The following is a 20,150-nucleotide window of genomic DNA, read 5'->3' as shown; positions in this document are numbered from 1 at the left end:
TAGGTCCGCTCCCTCAAAGTGTGTAATTTCCGCGGCAGGATCCTCCTGTGAAGTTACCCACATTGAGGAAATAGTTCCCCCCTTGGCCATAGCCCCGTGACAAAACTGAATGTGGCAAACTAATCATCTTCTTCTTTGACTTTACTGATTATTGCTATCGTTTTCTCCTCCAGCCTTTATTATTACACTTACAACATGTTCTTTTCTTTACTTTAATGAAAGATTGCTTACTTAGTTTGCCTAACAATAGTGTATCTCGCTTATCATTGTTTTGTTACACCAATTCTGCCATAATTTTTTTCTACGGCAACTTCGCTTGCCATGGGCATGCGACAAAAGTTTCGGCAAATAGAGGCATAGTTTGTGCATAAGCCGGACCAAAGTGAGTTGCAGTTGGGCCGGTCCCAACTCTCTTATCCAGAACACTTGGGCCCAGTATAGCAAGAGGCAGTCCAGCCCGAAATCACAAAAAGGCCCACCACAATCATAAGTAGGACTAGGCGCATGATGAAATGAGTATACTATTTTCTTTTTCTTTTTCTTTTTCTTAATTTTAGAGATTTAAGCTTTTGATAAATGTAATTTTTTAAAATTTCAAGCTCAAAATCTTGATCTAAGCTCGAGTTTGAGCTTGATATTAAGCTTAAACTTGACTTGACTAATTAATCAAGTCAAGCCAAGCTAACTTCAAACTTTTTGGCTTTTTCACAAGTTCAAGCTCAAACATTATTTTTAGATTTTTCACGAGCTTAAGCCATGCCTGAGCTTTTGACTTTTCTTGACGAGCTAAGTGAACCCATACTAATCAACAAATCTAGGCTCATTTACTGTCATTAAGAAGAACATAGCTTTTCCTGTGCTCTATATATTACTCATATAATGTAACCTTGACATCCCATGCACCTTCGAAGCAAGAAAACACTACTAGCTTTCACACTTTAGACTACACAGAAAAAAAAAGTGTTGGCAAAAGCTCTCCTTCTTGGGCTTTGTGCTTGTCGGAAATTGACATTGTGAGCTGCTTGAACTGGTGGCACCATCGACCCTTATGAGCCACACAATGCTGCATCATAGTAGCTTTGGCCGCAGGTTTTTTAGCATTTGGTTTTTGTTGAAGTGTTTGGTTGTTTCAGCTTAGGTTCAGGAACGTGTTTCAGACCTACATTGGTACCCCGCTACTGCCACCTAGTTCGGCAGCCCCGAGGGCAATGGTAGCGATGGTAGGTCCCACTCACCCCCAACCACATTAGCTAGTTTCCCACTTCCCTGTTGCTTCTTTGTTTCTTTGAGGTTTTCAAGTCACTTTAATTTTGTTGGGTTTTCCCTTTTCCTTTTTTTTCTCCACTTTCAATTCTTCTTTGCCCAGTTCCCAATTTAGGTTAATGAATCAGTTTTAGCTTTATTGGCATTGTAGGATTAACATTTATATATATATATATATATATATATATATATATATATATATTTTTTTTTTTTAAGAGAGCTTCAATTTATGGCATCTGTTTCTAATGATAGCTATTTATCATCACACCAAAACACTAATCGGTTTTTTGTGTAGATGGAGATTGAACCCAGATCTTTTATTCAACCATCAAATATTTAATTTACTAATTGACCTAACTAGAATCCACATGTTATACTATTCTCTAATTTTTAAGAAAAGTTTTGGTAGTAAATCGTTAAATTGAGCTAGACCGACTAGTTTATTTTTTTTCCTCACTACGTCACATAAGAGTTAATGTATCTCTATATATATTAACACAAAGAATCTAAGGATACCACCGCACACTTTTGACGCGATGGTCACTCTACAAGTATAAGTGTTTGTGGGGTGTAAGGGGTAAGGACCAGGATTTATATCTCCAAGAGGGAGTTTCCCATACATATACACTTAAATTAGGATAGAGTAAAATATCTATCTTGTATACATAAATATATAATAATAAAAAATCTAAGGATAGTGCCATAGTGGGTCCAATGATGTTACCTGATATATAGTTTAGGTAATTAAAGGCCCGTTTGGTAAGAGATTTTCAGTAATGTTGTTTAAGTGTTGTGAAAATATATGTGAGTGAAAAAATATTGTGAAAATACGTATTGTGGTCTTTAAACAATGAAAACTGTTATTTAAACAACAGTACCAAAGGCCCTAACTTTGTGTGTATGCTGACAAATATATTTTGTATGTAAATTAAATATAAGTAATGTTATTCAATTGGTTACGTTATTTTTGTAGGTGGGGCATGTGGGTATGGGTCGTCCTTAGTGGACATAAAGCCATTGAAGGCCAAGGTTGGTGCAGTGAGCCCAGTATTGTTCAAGAATGGTGAAGGGTGTGAGACATGTTTCAAGATTAGGTGCCTAGACAAAAGCATATGCTTGAGACGAGCCATGACCATAATGATCGTAGATGTGATCGTAGACAAGTGTCCCGAATGCTCCGTTGGGCACACGCCGCGCACCCACTTTAACCTCAGTGGCGCAGCCTTTGGACGCATGTCTGTAGCCAGTGAGGGTGGTCTGCTCAGGAACCGAGGAGAACTACCAATCATTTACCGAAGGTATGTGTGTTAATTTATATTGTGTTTAATCTTTAATGTCTTTACTTTTTTAAGTTTTTAACTGCCCCTGTTTTTGTCACTTGCAATTTTGTCGCTTTTCTTTTCCTTTTCTTTTTCTTTTTTTTTTGAAATCGAAAGCAATCTCATTCAATCAAGATATTGCAGATATCCAAATACAGAGCATCAGAAGCAAGAGGGGGATTTTCTTCCAACCACACTGTTTCCCCATCTATATGTCTTGCAAAATTGGCCAATGAATGTGCCACTGAATTGGCGCCCCTTTTAACACATGAAACAGAAAAAACTCTAAAATCCCATCCCATACTTTTAATGTTGTGGGGGGTAAAAATTCCCAAATAAACATTTGGGCTTTAGGCTTTATTGACGGGTACCAGTTTGTTTTTGATTAAGGCCTCCAGGCCCACAAGTTAGTTTGTGCTGTAATGTCTTCTCGGACATGCCCGGCAATGACCCTGGGACTGGCCAAGAAGGTTAAAGGCAGAACTCTAGAAAAACTGATGGATAAGAGGGTGATCCAAGCACCCTCTAGACGCAAGGATGTGATAGAAATATCTAGAGAAAATGCTGCTACCTCCACATTAAAGACCCTGCATCTACCTCCCTGGCCGCATTAATGGGGAAATGACCTCTAAACAGTAGGATGCAGCCTCCCTACTATTTGTTTGAAGAGTTCAAGGTGGCGGTGGATGCGACAAGTATCCAGAGAGAAGATTTGTATGACACGTGGATGAACCAGTGAAGGAGAAGTATATAATGAAACGAGAGAGGAAAGAGAAAGGGATCGGCACTTTCTGCTAAGAATAAAATAGAAACTAAGGACTGTAAACTTTGGCCTAAAGAGAGAATATTTATACAAATCATCCTCGGCTTATGTCTGAGGAGATCTATTTGTCATATTTGTTCATCATTTGCATAAATTGTAACACTCTAGCCTGTTAGTTGAACTTCCAATATCCCGAGCCTAGGTTTCAAACCCATACTCTACAAATTTTATTGTATAAGGCTCATTGGGCCTGAGCCTAGCATTCGTTTTTGGGTCCAGGTGCAATTGTTCATTTACAATTGGCACCGTTTGTGGGGAGTCTAGCGTTGAAGGAATTGGAACATCATGGCAGGTTTAGGCTCACACCATGCAGAGTCTCAAGGATCGCAGCCCGAAGATCTTTTTGAGCGTCTTGAGCGCCGGAGGGATCGAGAGGGAAGCGTTCATACCGTATATCCTGGCGCGAGTCATACGCGCGGTGGAGGCAGCACCTCCCATGAGGATGATGCCAAGGCCATGTAGAGGGAGATTAACCACCTCAAGAAGAAGCTGCGCCGTGTTAGACGAAGGCAGGCTTCACCCTCATCCAATCCTTCTTTAAGGGAATCCTGGGGAAGCGGTTACAATTCAAGGTCCAGGACCCCCATCGGTGAAACCTTCTCTTGTGAAGAGGATAACCTACCGGGTCGTAAGCATAGGAGGCTTCCTTCTAGGGGCTTGGGGAACGACGCTATGAGCTGAGCATTACACCAACTCTCCAAATCACCCTTCTTATGCAAGATTGAGAATGGAAGGCTCCCCAGGCGGTTCACCCAGCCCATTTTTACCATTTATAATGGCCGGACAGACCCGGTGGAACATGTGAGCCACTTTAATCAGAGGATGGCGGTGCATTCTCACAATGAGATCTTGATGTTCAAAGTATTCCCTTCTAACTTGGGACCTGTTGCTATGAGATGGTTCAATGGACTAAAGTCTGGGTCTGTCGGTTCGTTCAGGGAACTTACTGGGGCATTCGCATCTCGGTTCATTACATGCAATAGAGTTCCTCGACCGTTGGACTCGCTACTATCTATGGCCATGAGGGAGGGGGAGACGTTGAAAGCATACTCCGATAGATATTGGGAGATGTTCAACGAGATAAACGGAGATTTTGACGAGGTGGCGATTAATACTTTTAAAGTGGGCCTTCCCACTGATCATGACTTGAGGAAATCCTTGACCAAAAAGCCCGTACGGAGCGTACGTCTCCTCATGGACCGTATTGACGAGTACAAAAGGGTTGAAGAAGATCAACAGCAAGGTAAGGGTAAGGCTAAGGTTATCCCGGAGGAGAGAAGGGATTTCAGGTTGGACAGGTATCACAACAATAAGCCGATGAGAGATTACTCTAGGCAGTCTAGCTCAACCACTCCTCAAATAGTTAATACTGTATTTTGAGAACCAGTGCACCAACTATTGGAGAAAGTTCGTAAGGAACCTTACTTCAGATGGCCTAGTAAGATGGCGGGGGACCCTACGAAGCGAAATCAAAATCTTTTTTGCCAATACCATCAGGATGTGGGTCATACTACTGAGAAATGTTGAACCCTCTAGAACCATCTGGAATAGCTTGTTAGCGAAGGGAAATTGAAGCAGCACCTGTACCAACCTAACGGGTAAGGCAGCCAGTCAGGCTCGAATAATCAGAAGAACAACTCATCTCGGCCGCCCTTGGGAACGATTAACGTCATCTTCGCCGCACCTGGCAAGACCGGTTCCTGTCCTACCAGGGTGATGGCGGTGTCACACTCCCAGGCCAAGGAGTCAGGCTCGAAGCCGAAGATGATTAAAGGGAATGGGCTCGTCTTGGGATTCTCAGAGGAGGATAAGGTTGGGACTATCCAACCCTATGATGATGCCCTGGTGGTCACTTTGAGAATAGGGAATTATGACGTCAAAAGGGTGATGATCGATCAAGGTAGCGGCACAAATATTATGTATCCCGACTTATTCAAGGGGCTAAGGTTAAAACTAGAAGATCTCACTCTTTATGACTCCCCACTGATAAGCTTCGAGGGGAAGGCTGTCATATCGAAGGGGCAGATTCGATTGCCTGTACAGTTTGGCTCAGAAACGGTCGAGGTGGATTTTATTGTGGTTAAAGCGTATTCCCCATACACGACCATCCTTGCCAGGCCTTGGTTGCACGCTTTGGGTGCTGTCTCCTCGACTTTGCATGTTAAAGTAAAATTCCCCTCGGGGGAATTCACCAAAGAAATTTGTGGCAGCCAAGCAGTGGCAAGGCAATGTATATCGGATGCAGTACTGCATCAAGTCAAGTCAGAGTCCTCGGCCTCGGTTATGAAAGACTTATAGCAATTAACGATTCTGGATGCGCCCGATGCGGTGACAGCAGAGGAAGCCATGTGTGAAGATTTGGAGAAGTTTCTGATAACTGATGACCCCGAAAGATTCTTTCAAGTTGGTATACGTTTGCCACACCAAGAGAAGATGGAATTGGTGGAGTTCTTGAAGGACAACATTGATGTCTTTGCCTGGGATCCCTATGAGGCTCCGGGGGTTGACCCAAGCTTCATTTGTCATCATTTGAACGTCAACCCTGCCATTGTTCCTAGGAGGCAACCACCTCGGCGTTCCTCCAAAGAGCATTCTGAGGCTGTTAAAGATGAAGTCCTTAAGCTTAAGAGGGCTAGGGCTATTAAAGAAGTTTTCTACCCGAAGTGGTTGGCGCATACAGTTGTGGTGAAAAAGAAGAACGGAAAGTGGAGAGTATGTGTAGACTTCATAGATTTAAACAAAGCCTGCCCAAAGGACTCGTTCCCGATGCCACGCATCGATCAGCTTGTGGATGCCACGGTCGGACATCCTTGGATGAGCTTTTTAGATGCCTTCTAGGGCTATCACCAAATTCTGTTGGCGGCGGATGATCAGGAGAAGACTGCCTTCATTACTCCAACAGGGAACTATCACTATAAAGTGATGTCATCCAGATTGAAGAATGCAGGGGCTACTTACCAAAGGATGATGACCAGAATGTTTGAGTCGCAACTTGGAAAGACCATTGAGGTATATTCGGATGATATGGTAGTGAAGAGTAAGACAATACCCACGCACGTGAAAGATCTGGACGACACCTTTCAAATACTTAGAAAGTATAACCTGCGCCTTAACGCCTCAAAGTGTTCTTTTGGGGTGGGTTCCGGAAATTTCCTAGGCTACATGGTGACTCATAGAGGGATAAAGGTGAATTTGGTGCAAGTCAAGGCCATCCAAGGCTTACAGCCTCCTCGGAATCCAAAGGAAGTTCAGAAGTTGACCGGAATGATCGCTGCTCTCAGCAGATTTATCTCTCGGTCAGCTGACCGGTGCAGACCTTTTTTCCAACTATTAAATAAATGGAAAGAATTCCAATGGTCCGAGGAGTGTGCTTTAGCTTTCCAGCGACTTAAGGAATATCTTTCCCGGCCACCCATTATGTTTCGGCCGGAGGTTGATGATGTCCTGTTTGCGTACCTAGCTGTGGCCATTCATGCAGTCAGCCTGGTCCTTATAAGAGACGACAGCGGGGTACAAAGACCGATCTATTACATCAAAAAATCCTTGAATGAAGCCGAGGTGCGTTACTTGCCCTTGGAGAAGGCACTTCTGGCCGTAGTCCATGCCACGCGAAAGCTTCCTCACTATTTCCAATCCCACACCGTCGTGGTTTTGACCCAATTGCCTCTCAAGTCGGTGTTACGAAGTGCTGACTACTCCGGAAGGGTACCTAAGTGGGGAACTATTTTGAGAGCTTTTGATATCAAATACATGCCGCGCACCTCGGTGAAGGGCCAAGTTCTCGCAGATTTGGTGGCGGAGTTTACTGAACCATTGTTGGAAGAAACTGCAAAGGAATCACACATGGATGAAAAATCAGTTGGCATAATCATGGACAAAGGACCTCCGAGTTGGAAAGTATCCGTTGATGGGGCAGCCAACCAGAGGGGGTCTGGCGTCGGACTTGTTTTGGTATCCCCTGAGGGAATTGTCTTCGAAAAATCATTGAGATTAGCGTTCTCGGTAACTAATAACGAGGCTGAGTACGAAGCGGTCTTGGTCGGTATGAACATGGTGCGCAGGATGGGGGGAAAGGAAGTTCATATGTTCTCGGATTCTCAGTTAGTGGTCGGCCAGGTGACGGGGACCATGGAGGCTAGGGATCCAAGAATGCAGGAGTATCTAACCCAAGTCAAATGTTTACAATCAGAATTTGATTATTTTATCCTTTCTCACATTTCTAGAAGTAGAAACACACATGCAGACTCATTGGCCACCTTGGTAACGTCATCGGCTCAGTGTCTGCCTAGGATTATCCTCGTTGAAGACTTGCTAGAACCCACTCTGACCACTGTAAGGGCCGTCCGTATCCATCTGATAAGGCCCGGACCTAGCTAAATTAACCCTATGGTATCTTTTCTGAAAAGCGACGTTCTTCCCGAGGACAAGTCTGAAGCAGATAAGATCCGTCGAAAGGTGCCTCGTTTCTGGCTATCTGAGGATCAGAAATTGTATAAACGCTCCTTCTCCGGACCATACTTGTTATGTGTACACCCTGAGTCAACGAAGGCACTTTTGGAAGAATTGCATGAGGGAATTTGTGGAAGCCACACTGGGGGAAGGTCCTTAGCCCATAGGGCTCTGACTCAGAGATATTGGTGGCCCAATATGCAGAGGGAAGCTCAAGACTATGCGAGAAAGTGTGACCAATGCCAAAGGTTTGCTCCCAACATTCATCAGCTTAGGGGAGTCCTTAATCCTTTGTCCAGTCCTTGGCCTTTCGCTCAATGGGGATTGGATATAGTAGGGCCTTTTTCGAGGGCTGTGGGAAATAAAAGATGGTTACTCGTGGGAACCGACTACTTTACCAAGTGGGTCGAAGCTGAGCCCTTAGCAAATATTAGGGATATCGACTCCAAGAAGTTTATCTGGAAGAATATTATCACTAGATTTGGGGTACCACACACACTTATCTCAGATAATGACGTTCAATTCGATAGTAGAGCTTTCAGGAAGTATTGTAATGACATGGGCATCATAAACAGATACTCCACCCAAGCTTATCCTCATGGAAATGGGCAGGCCGATGCCGTTAACAAGGTCATAGTCAATGGACTCAAGAAGAGGCTGGATGACGCGAAGGGTAGATGGGTAGAGGAGCTACCACATGTTTTATGGACGTATCAAACTACGCCGCGCAGATCCACTGGAGAAACACCATTCTCTATAACTTATGGGGCCGAGGCATTGATACCTTTAGAATCTGGTTTCCCCACGCTAAGAATGAGTTCTTTTAGTCCAGAAAATAACGACGACCTCTTGGAGAAAAGCCTGGATTAGGTTGAGGAACGGCGAGAGGCCGTTATGGTCCAAATGGCTTATTATCAGTAGAAACTTAAACGGGGGTATGATGCCCATGTGAAGCTAAGGCCACTAGCACCTGGGGATCTGGTGTTGAGGAAAGTTGTGGGTACTGCCAAAACCCCAACTTGGGAAAAGCTAGGACCAAATTGGGAAGGACCTTATCGGATCATCTCTGTAGCAGGCATATGATCATATCGGCTAGCTGATCTAGATGAAAAAATTGTACAACGCCCCTGGAATGTAAACAACCTTCGAAGGTATTATTATTTATAATAAGCACTTTTATCGTTCGTGGTTCAAATTATGAATATGTATTTGGTTTATCTGTTACAATTTTTAAGTATTAAACAGAAACTTGGTGATACATGGTCCTCAGACCACATACCTTGTAGAAATTGATATCTTATTAAGTATCAAACAGAAACTTGGTGATGCAGTGTCCTCGGACCACATACCTTGTAGAAATTGATGTCTTATCATTTGTTAAACAGAACCTTAGTTATGCCGGGTCCACAGACCTTCTACTTTGGGGAAATTAATATCTTAAGTTACAATTTTTAAGTATCAAACAGAAACTTGGTGATACATGGTCCTCGGACCACATACATTGTGGAAATTGATATCTTATTAAGTATCAAATAGAAACTTGGTGATGCGGTGTCCTCGGACCATATACCTTATGGAAATTGATGTCTTATCATTTGTTAAACAAAATCTTAGTTATGCCTGGTCTACAGACCTTCTACTTTGGGAAAATTAACATCTTAAGTTACAATTTTTAAGTATCAAACAAAAACTTGGTGATGCATGGTCCTCGGACCACATACCTTGTGGAAATTGGTATCTTATTAAGTATAGAACAGAAACTTGGTGATGCAGTGTCCTCAGACCACATACCTTATGGAAATTGATGTCTTATTATTTGTTAAACAGAACCTTAGTTATGCCGGGTCCACAAACCTTCTACTTTGGGGAAATTAACATCTTAAGTTACAATTTTTAAGTATCAAACAGAAACTTGGTGATGCATGGTCCTCGGACCATATACCTTGTGAAAATTGGTATCTTATTAAGTATCAAACAGAAACTTGGTAATGCAGTGTCCTTGGACCATATACCTTGTGGAAATTGATGTCTTATCATTTGTTAAACAGAACCTTAGTTATGCCGGGTCCATAGACCTCCTACTTTGGTGAAATTAACGTTTCAAGTTACAGATTCTAAGTATCAAACAGGAATTTGGGTATGTATGGTTCTCGGCCCACGTACCTTGTACAAATTGATATCGTACTTATCATTAAGACAAAGTTTATTTATGTCAGGTCCTTGAATACTTTACTTTAGAAATACTAGCAAAAATTCATGTCGTATTGATGTTGAGATGTTGATGAAGTATTTTAAACAGTTTATGCCTCAAATTGTATCCTAAGTTAGGTTGTTAGTCGTTCATCATTGTGTCACACATGTTATACTCTTGAGGCGTAATTTGTAAAGTATAAGCTAAGCATGTGTACTGTTGTTTAAAGTTATGATAGTTCAAATATTGAAAGCGGAGTTAGTTGTTCCACTCATTCTTTTTTTGTGCTGATGAGAAATCTCATAGTAAAAAAGTACAAGTCAAATGAAGATTAAACAAGACAGTCTTTCATTAATCACTTCTAATATATATTACAAAGGAAGTCTTTGTTACATAACAAAAAAGGGAAAAGTCCTAGGCTCGGCCCTAAGATTTTGAAGAAGGGTCCTGCTTGGGAGCACTGGCCGCTGCAGTGCTTTTTAGCTCCATTTCAAAGGAGGATTGTGCTTGTTTTCCTTTATTTATTGCTACAGGTGTAGGGATGATACACTGTTCTTTCTCTTTATTGGAACTCGTAGGTTCTGTAGGAGCAGGAATGGGCTCTAGGATCGCAGGAGGGGGCATGGAAGGAGCTGTCTCAGGGGCAAGGGTGACAGGAGGAAGCTCTTCTATCTCCTGTATGTCTAGGGAAAGCCAAATGTTCTCGGGCTTCCTCAGCTCGGAAGTTGAAGGAACCCCTGCTACATTTAAGGCTTCCCCCCAAACTTGCTGGCAGTATTCTCGGCACAGCGCGACGAACTCCTCTGTCAGTTGGTCTTCTATCGCCGCTACCCCTTCCTTGTAAGCAGCCTTCTTCGCGGCCTCTAGCAAGTCCTTAAAGGTGCGGGCCTCTTCCTTCATCTTGGCAAGCTCCTTCTTCAAGTCGGAGTGTTCCTGCTGAGCTTTGGATAACTCTTCATCCTTCTGACGAAGAAGCTTGCGTTGGCCTTCCACCTGGGTCTTCATCGTCTTCAAGCTGGCCTCAGCACCGTCCTTTTCCCTTTTTAGCTCCGCTAGCTGTGTGGTGAGCTTCTCATTTTGCACAAGGGCCTGACCTAGGGACTTCTCGGTCTCCAGCCGAAGCTCCAGTTCAAGCCCAGCCTTCTTCCGAGAATCCTCCACCCACTTCTCGGCAGCAAAGACTTCCTAGATGGCCTGTGACAAGATATCAAATATCAAAATATCAAACGCATAAAAATGTCTCCTACAGTGAGGTGTGATAAAAAAAAAAAAGGTGAAGATAAGATTTAAAAACTTACCAAGGCCAAGTCCCTTTTTAGCGAAAGGAACAGGTGGGACTGATTCATCTTGTCCAGGGCCTCAATGTTCTTGGGCAGCAGGAAAGGGCGTTCCAAGGCATCGGCCAGGTGGAGAGCATGGCCTTGTTGGAACATCCTAATATTGGACTGACTAGAGATGGGTGCCCCGTCCAGCTTAAGCTCGGGAGACCAGTTAGCCGGTGCACAACGCACTTCGGCAAGATCCCTAATCTCCCCGCTTTCCACTGATGAGGCGCGTCCCTTGCCCTTGTCAGGTCTTTGTTGCTGGGGTTGTTGTTGTTGTTGTTGTTGTCTCTGCTTCTTTTACCTCTCCCCATCTGCCTCCTCGGCCTCACCCTTCTTTTTCTTCTTCGGCTTCGCAACGGGAGGCTTAGGATCGGACGGAGGAGGGGGTGGGGGCAAAGATGGAGGGACCTGTGACCCACCTGCTCCCTTCTTAGAGACTCTCGTGCCCCTTTTGTGCATCAACTCCTTCAGGGCGTCCATCTCTTCTTCTTCGGAGCTAGAGTCAGGGTGGGCAACTACCAAACCCTGTATCCCCGAAGTTTCGGTAGGCTCATGCTCCTCATCCGAGAGAATGACAAATGGGTTTCCTCGAGGCCTTTCGACGTCTTCGAGTTGAAACTGGTCTATCTCCTCGTCCAACGAGTGCGGAGAGGATGCTTGCTCTTCTTGGACGGTGGTTGTCTAGGAGTGCGCCGAGAGGGGAATTACTGCAAAGGGGCGTGTGTACAGGATGGTGTTGGTATCATCGGGAAGATCGTGGTCGGAGAGGAAGCTTGGTCTTGCGACGTTTATCCTTCTATGTCGCTTATCCCCCGTGATGATTGCGTTTTCTATCTCTTGAAAGTCCGATGATATAGGATCGTATCCTAATATCAAATGTGCTGCTCTCACTTGTAAATCTTCACTCACGAAGACTTCTGAGTGCAGGACGCGATTTAAGTCGGCAACGTTGCAGAAGCTCAGGCGTGGGCGTTCGTGCTGTTTATCTGTGAGGAGAGGCATCCGAGAAGACAAACATGGTCAGATTCTTAATAAACATAAAAACCAGAAGCAATAGTGTGCAATAAGAATTAAAGCGGTAAAGGTGGCGGGATTGAATCACGGGTTAAGGAATTTAACTCCTAAGGAGTCACACCTGGATCTCCCCATACGACTGGGCAGTGAGGGCCGTCATGCCAGTTGCTTGAGGCGATGAGGTAGTCGTCCTTTATGCCCTTGTTGGATTTAGGCAGACAGGAGATCAGCCTGACTATGCTGGACTGTGATTTGATGTAATATCCTACATTTTTAAGTTTGTGGCACTTGTACATAAATGCAACGTCGTGCCATGTGAGGTTTAGGTCCATTTGCTCATTCAGAGCGTCGACACTACCTAAGACCCTAAACACGTTTGGTGCGTACTGGTCTTGGCATAACCTATGGTTGCGAAGGTATTCTCTAGTCATATTTCTCATAGGGAGAGTCATTCCACCTTCTATGAAGGCGATTATAGGAATGGTGACTTCTCCCATTTTCCTAACGCTGCCTACGGCTTCTACTGGACAATACTTTAGACCTACGTCGTTGGGAATATGGTACTTGGCCCTAAACCCTTCCATACCGGCGCCAGTATCAACCAGGCACTTAAATCTACCCATCTAGGAGAAGCGAAAATGCGAGTTAAAAAAAAAAAAAGTTTAGAGGGGAGCCGAGGATAGAATCTGAGAAGGAAGGATTAAAGAAAAGCAAAAACTTACTGGAGTTGGTTATGCGGTTCTTCACAAATTTCTGGAGAGAAAACGTGATGATTGATACTTTGATACGATTGATTTCTGCAAAAATGAATGAAGGCGCGGGTTTCCAAGCGTTTTGACGTGCGGGAGGCGACCTCAAAATTAAATTTGTCTCGCTCAAATTTTCAGGGGGCAACTTGGACCGTTGGATGTTCATCTTACCGTTGAACGTGGGGAACAGGATGTAACTTGGGTCATAAATGCGCGCGTTCCAGGTTTCGAAGCGTCAGAAGGCATTTTCAGGGAACGAAAAGACCCATACACATGCGGTGGTTTACAAAGCGTGTGGGAGGTATTCTGGTCGGATCAAAACTCTATTTCTCTCCTCGGATGGGTGGGAAAAATAAAGTTTTGAGGGGCTATTGTGGGGGGTAAAAATTCCCGAATAAACATTTGGGCTTTGGGCTTTATCGACGGGTACCAATTTGTTTTTGATTAAGGCCTCCAGGCCTACAAGTTAGTCTGCGCTGTAATGTCTCCTCGGACATGCCCGACAATGACCCTGGGACTGGCCAAGAAGGTTAAAGGCAGAACTCTGGAAAAACTGATGGGTAAGAGGGTGATCCAAGCACCCTCTAGACGCAAGGATGTGATAGAAATATCTAGAGAAAAGACTGCTACCTCCACATTAAAGACCCTGCATCTACCTCCCTGGCCGCATTAATGGGGAAATGACCTCTGAACAGTAGGATACAGCCTCCTTACTATTTGTTTGAAGACTTCAAGGTGGCGGTGGATGCGACAAGTATCCAGGGAGAAGATTTGTATGACACGTAGATGAACCATTGAAGGAGAAGTATATAATGAAACGAGAAAGGAAAGAGAAAGTGATCGGCACTTTTTGCTAAGAATAAAATAGGAGCTAAGGACTGTAAACTTTAGCCTAAAGAGAGAATATTTATACAAATCATTCTCGGCTCATGTCCGAGGAGATCTATTTGTCATATTTGTTCATCATTTGCACAAATTGTAACACTCTAGCCTGTTAATTGAACTTCCAATATCCCGAGCCTAGATTTCAAACCCATACTCTACAAATTTTATTGTATAAGACTCATTGGGTTTGAGCCCAGTATTCGTTTTTGGGTCCAGGTGCAATTGTGCACTTACAAATGTCATCATAATGACCATAATGATCTGTTTGTTAATTAATTTAGGAAAATGTTAGCAAGCCCCAGCCAATACTTGTTAAGGTGCAATTTTTTTTTTTTTTTTTATAAAAAAAAGTTAGAAAAAGCCACCAAAAAAAAAAAAAAAAACTAAACAGTACTTATAAAGTTGAAAAAAAATGAGATAAAATTGTAAAAGAATATAAAAAAATTTCAAAAAAATTTCAATAAAGTTGTTAACGAGCACCTTGCCCGGTAATACAACCCATGTATATTTTATTTCATTGATTCTTGTATCCCTGGTCAACCAGTAACTAACATTTGGCACGACTTGTGGTTTTTATTTCTTAAATTTGAGAATGAGGGCAATTTTGTCTTTAGATTACCACATTAATTTTCCTTTTCTTTTACCAAGATTATGCGACCGGCTATTGCCAGTTGCCACATCTTGTTGCATTGCAACTATAGCATAATAAATTAACCTTGGCTCTTTACTCGGCCAAAAAAAAATTGAAACAAAATTGGCCCCTCTTTTTTTTTTTTTTTTTGGTGTGTTTGTGTTGAGAATCAACCTCAACATAGTTTCGGTAAAAAAAAAAAAAAAAAAAAAAAAAAAAAAAAAAAAAAAAACCTCATCGTTGTTTGTCTTCATGTTCATAAAGTCATTGCCTAAGTACTATTGTCTTAAGTCGTCATTTTCTTTTTCCTTAAATTCCAGTGCTAAGGCTAAGGTAAAAAGATAGGTTGGAATAATGATTAACTGATTAAATTTCTCATTTTTTAGTTGTTTAAGATTTAAGGATAAGTAATGATACATGATTTACAAATTGACTATTTCATAACATCTTTCGGAATTGATGTTGTAGCAAATATATATTGGATCTGATCTATGTCCATTATTTATTAATAATTTGTAAAAAAATGTATAACTTTTGCATTTTTCTTTAAGATAAATAATAGTATATAAAGCGGAAAACTGTATGCTACAGAATAAAAAGGTTTGCTTTTACTTTTCTTTTCTTCTCTCTTTTTGATAAAAAATGGATCAAGCTTTTGCTCCTTGTTCTTTTTTTCTCCATAAAAGATTATGCTTTACTCTACACTGGCTTGCCTTTATACAAAAAACTCTCCAATAAATCGGAAATGTTTCTGTGCCTATAGGACACCATGCAAGTATCGTTGAAAGAACATTGCCTTCCATGTCAATGAAGGTTCAACATTGCCTTACCGCGGATGTCTCGCTCCTTTATCACGTGCCACTCTGCTCAGCAATTTACCATATTTTTTACAATAATTTCACAATAATTTTTTTGTGACAATTTGTTATTGGTATATAAAAAAGTAATGTTAATGATGAATCCAAATTAAAACTGATAACAACTTATCATGTAAGATATGCTATATAATTATTGTCAGCATGTAGCATTATTCTAATTCGCTTGCCTTTTTGCATTTTTTTAATTTATTTTTAAAGTTAGCTATTCTTGATGGGGCCAATGTGCAATGTGCTCAAAAGCACATTTTAGCCTTCTTTTGTTTTATTTATTTATTTTTATTTTGGCTTCTATTCAACCATTCACTTAAGTCTTGAATCAAAGCATGTGAAATGGATAGGGGCCATGATCTTAAAAATCACCTTCTAAGTGTCCATTTGGCAAAGATTATTTATGCTAACTTATTTTACTATTTAGTTTATTTTTGCTACTATTCAGATTATTTTTGCTACTATTCATAGGTCTCACTACACTTTTTGGTATAATTCATATGTCTCACTGTTCTATTTCAACTTATTTATACATTAATCTACAGTACTTTAAGCAAATAGTTTTCAGTTTTAGCAAAATAAGTAGATCCCAAATGGACTATTATGTGTGTGTTGAGCTCCAAATTAAAAAGCCAATTTATTTTACTATTCAGCTTATTTTTTGCTACTATTCATGAGCTCCACTGCACTTTTTGGTACTATTCATAGGTCTTACTGTACTGTTTCAGCTAATTTTTACCTTTATCTACGGTACTTTCAACAAAAAGTTTTCAATTTCAGAAAAATAAGCGGATCTCAAATAGACCTTTAAGCATGTTTGAAATGATATTTTTCTATCGTGGTTACAATTTTATAGCTCAACTGTTGACCAGCCTCGATACAATATACATACACTGTAAAAATAAACAGCTCCATTTTCTTTTCCCTTGACAAATGTGTATACATATTGCATACTATGCCCCTCATCTTTTGAAGCCAAACTATTTTTTTATTTTTTATTTTTTATTTTAATATTGTGGCTTAATCAAGTTTTGAAAATCTATAGGAAAATTTTCTGGACATAATTTTTTTCACAATACATTAAAAGTGTAAGTCGTGATTAGAGCAACTATTGATACTTTCACATAAATCAACCGTTGATACTATTTTTATTATATACTAATAACAACAGATCAAGTCAATAATTATAAAAGATTAAATAAAATTTAATCTATTTCTATCTTCTTCTTTTTTTTTTTATTGATTTGAGAAAAATCTAGAAGCCCTTAGTAAATACAAGCTCTTCCCTTCTTTATATACACGCAACAGAGCAAGAAAAATAACTAATTAACTAACCATCAAAACAAACTAACTAATCAGAGTCTTACCCGTGTAAGCTATTTACATCAATACAAACAAATGCTTAATAGCTACACACTTAGTCTAACGACACCGTTTCTTCAATCTACTCCTCCTCTTTTTAATCAAAACACTGTCGTTTTCAACTGCCTTTAATTCTTGACAACCCCTATTTTTGTTACCCGAGATTTCACCAAATCTTCACTGGATGCTTCCACACTCCCCTTCAAGTCTTGAACTGTAAGTTCATAAACTTGACTTTTAGTAGGCTTGAGACTTGTTGAATATATTTCAATCAACCCCAAGCAATTCACCAACCTGGAAAAGGCTGGAAGCCCCAATGCCTTTGTGGAAATATCTGTAATTTGAAATTGGCTCAAGACATGGAAAGTTTTGATCAAACCATCTATTATTTTGTCCTTGACCATATGACAGTCTACCTCAATGTGTTTCGTTCTCTCATGGAAAACTAGGTTGGTTGCAATATGTACTGCATCTTGATTATCACAAAACAATTGAGCACTCTTAGGATGATCAACTCTCAAATCTCTTAGCAATTGAAGAACCCAAACAATCTCACATGTTGTGGTAGCCATTGCTCTATACTCTGCCTTGGCTAAAGATCTAAAGATAGTGCTTTGTTTCTTTAACCTCTAAGAAATTAGAGAATCACCTAGAAAAACACTATAGCCTGTCAAAGACTTCCTTGTATCAGGGCAACCTACCTAATGTACATCACAAAATGCCTTTACTTGCAAATCCAAATTGCTAGCAAAGAACAAACCTCTGCCAAGTGTGCCTTTTATGTATTGAAGAATTCTATTGACTGCAAGCATGTGAGGTTCTCTTGGTTCAGCCAGAAATTGACTCAATCTGTGTACAGTATATGTAATGTTTGGTCTGGTTAAGGTGAGATATAACAATCTCCCTATTAGCCTTCTATACATATTGATTTGCATCTAGCAGTAGCTTTCCTTGATCTTTTGAAAGATGTAGGTTTTGCTTCATAGGTGTTTTAACTAGTCTAGACCCCAAATTCCCTGTATCTTGTAGGATTTCCAAAGCATAATTTCTTTGGTTTAGATCGATTCCCTTGTCACTTCTTGCTACTTCAAGTCCCAAGAAATACTTTAGAGAACCCAAGTCTTTTAGAAGGCAATATAGAAGTATCATGTGCAAGAGAAGAATCTGGAAAAGATGACTGCTCTATAGAATGAATATCTACAGTGTTTGTAATATCTGCAGAATCACAAATATCTCCAAAAGATTTAAAGTTTCAATGGTATTTGGTAAAGGAATAGATTGTGAGGGGATATAATCTGGGAAACTATCAGGTACACAATGAGGTACAACAAAACTATCAAGAAAAGTGTTGAGGACAAATTTTTCACAAGATATGGAATTTATTTCATTGGCAACTCACACCACATCAACGAATTATGGATTTTGGAAAAAAAATTTTTAAAGCCCAAAAAAGCCATAACAAAAAGACGCCGAAGCCCATGGTCCTAAACCCATGGCGATATTATCTCATCAAAGCCCATAGTTCAAGCCCATGGCATGACATCTCATTTTTTGGCTCATGATCCAAGCCCATAAGTCTCATCAGGGAAATTTTGGGAGTCGTGGTTTGGATGGCCAAGAAGTATGTTCAGTAAAGCTTCAGTGGTTTAAAGTTGATAAAAAAAAACATGTTGCTTGGTATGTCTTTCCCAATTCACTAAACTCTGACGGGTCAATGTGCAATAGGTAACATCTGGTAAGCCTTTCATACCACATAACACTTAAAATGATAAAACTCTGCATGCTCTTTACATAAAAAATTAATGTTCATCATATAATATAAGTTTGAAAATGTAATTATATTATTTCATATAAATTATATTATTATTTTTGATGGGAACCAACTAAGTATAACCCGTTCTTGGTTGTTGTCCATGACTTGATCATATCCAAGGAAAACCACAATAGAATGACAGAATGCATGAACAAGACCTTTCATTAAGAATAATGGGATCCACCAAAAAGAACTCGTCCATGGACGACCATGTTATAGACGACCATATCCATGGATGATCAAATTGTACTTAGTAATGACACGTTGCTTGGTATGTGGAAGGAATTCCACACATTTCGTTCCACATACCCCCATTTTCTTCATTAACCACCAACATTACCCACGATGGTGTTTGATTCCAAACAAGTAGACCCACGTCAAACTCGCTATTAAAGGAGCAAGTCTCATCTACCAAAGGTAAGTTCTAACCATCTGCTATTTTTCTGTCCTTGTGTCTTAGAGAGAAAACTTACTTAACCGTCAGAGGATCCTTGGCCGGGTCACACCAGTCACCTTTGACACTTCATTCTTTCTTTTCAAGACTTACAGCCATTGTCATAGCCTGAAGTATTTCAGTCTACTGATTTTCATGCATCATCAATTTTTATTTAAATCAATCCCAAGCACATGGAAAAATCTATATTAATATCTTATAGCTAACATTAAATGCTCTCATTGCTCTTCAAGATTTGGTCAAAACACAAAGAAACCATAATTACATCTCTAAAACTTCATCAAATATCAACCAACTAGTCTATTACTTACCAAAATTATATATGGACTAAATATATAATTTTCCAAAAGAGGAAACTTAGCCAAAAATACCAACAATAGTTCTTGTAGAAATTGCCCTAACTCCAGTAGAAGCTGCAACAGTTGCAGTAGAAATAGCAACAGCTCTAGCAGAAGCTGCAGTAGCTCCAACAGCAACTGCAATAGCTCTAGCAGTAGCTTAGGCAATTGACACATGTCCAAAGTGACATCATCGACCCATTAATGTCCAATCACAGCAGCTTGCTACCATACCCAAAGAAGCAAGGGTCTTATAAAAGAAATCATACCATTTTAAACTAAGATCCTTGACCTTCAACTGCAATACCAGAAATAGAAGAATCCTATAAAAGTTATCTTACCATTTTCAGCCAAACCCATGAATTTAATGTTGAATCTTTCCTCCAGCAGAAGCTATCATTTAGGTGACATCATCCAGCAGTGTTAGCTGCTACAGCAACTACTGATGTAAAGCTGACGGCTGTGACTAACAGCTGTAATAGCATCTCTAACAGCATTAAAGGCTCAAAATTTCTTCTTTTAGCTAAAATAAATAAATAAACCAAGGAAATCACTTTTTTTGCCAAAACCTTTCCTTATTTGCTGATTTTCCCTTCAACTAACTCAAACTTAATTACATACTTGGCTCTATATAAAGACGACCAAGCAACAAACAGCTCACCACACCA

General features: G+C 40.6%; 1 pseudogene; it reads left to right on the top strand.

Moving 5' to 3' along the window:
* Positions 1-1,048: 1,048 nt before the first annotated feature.
* Positions 1,049-15,545, top strand: LOC142639879 (expansin-B3-like; annotated as a pseudogene).
* Positions 15,546-20,150: the final 4,605 nt, after the last annotated feature.

This window comes from Castanea sativa, chromosome 6 (assembly GCF_040712315.1).
Source record: "Castanea sativa cultivar Marrone di Chiusa Pesio chromosome 6, ASM4071231v1".
In the NCBI taxonomy this organism is placed as follows: Eukaryota; Viridiplantae; Streptophyta; class Magnoliopsida; order Fagales; family Fagaceae; genus Castanea; species Castanea sativa.
This window is presented reverse-complemented; position numbering and strand designations above follow the sequence as displayed.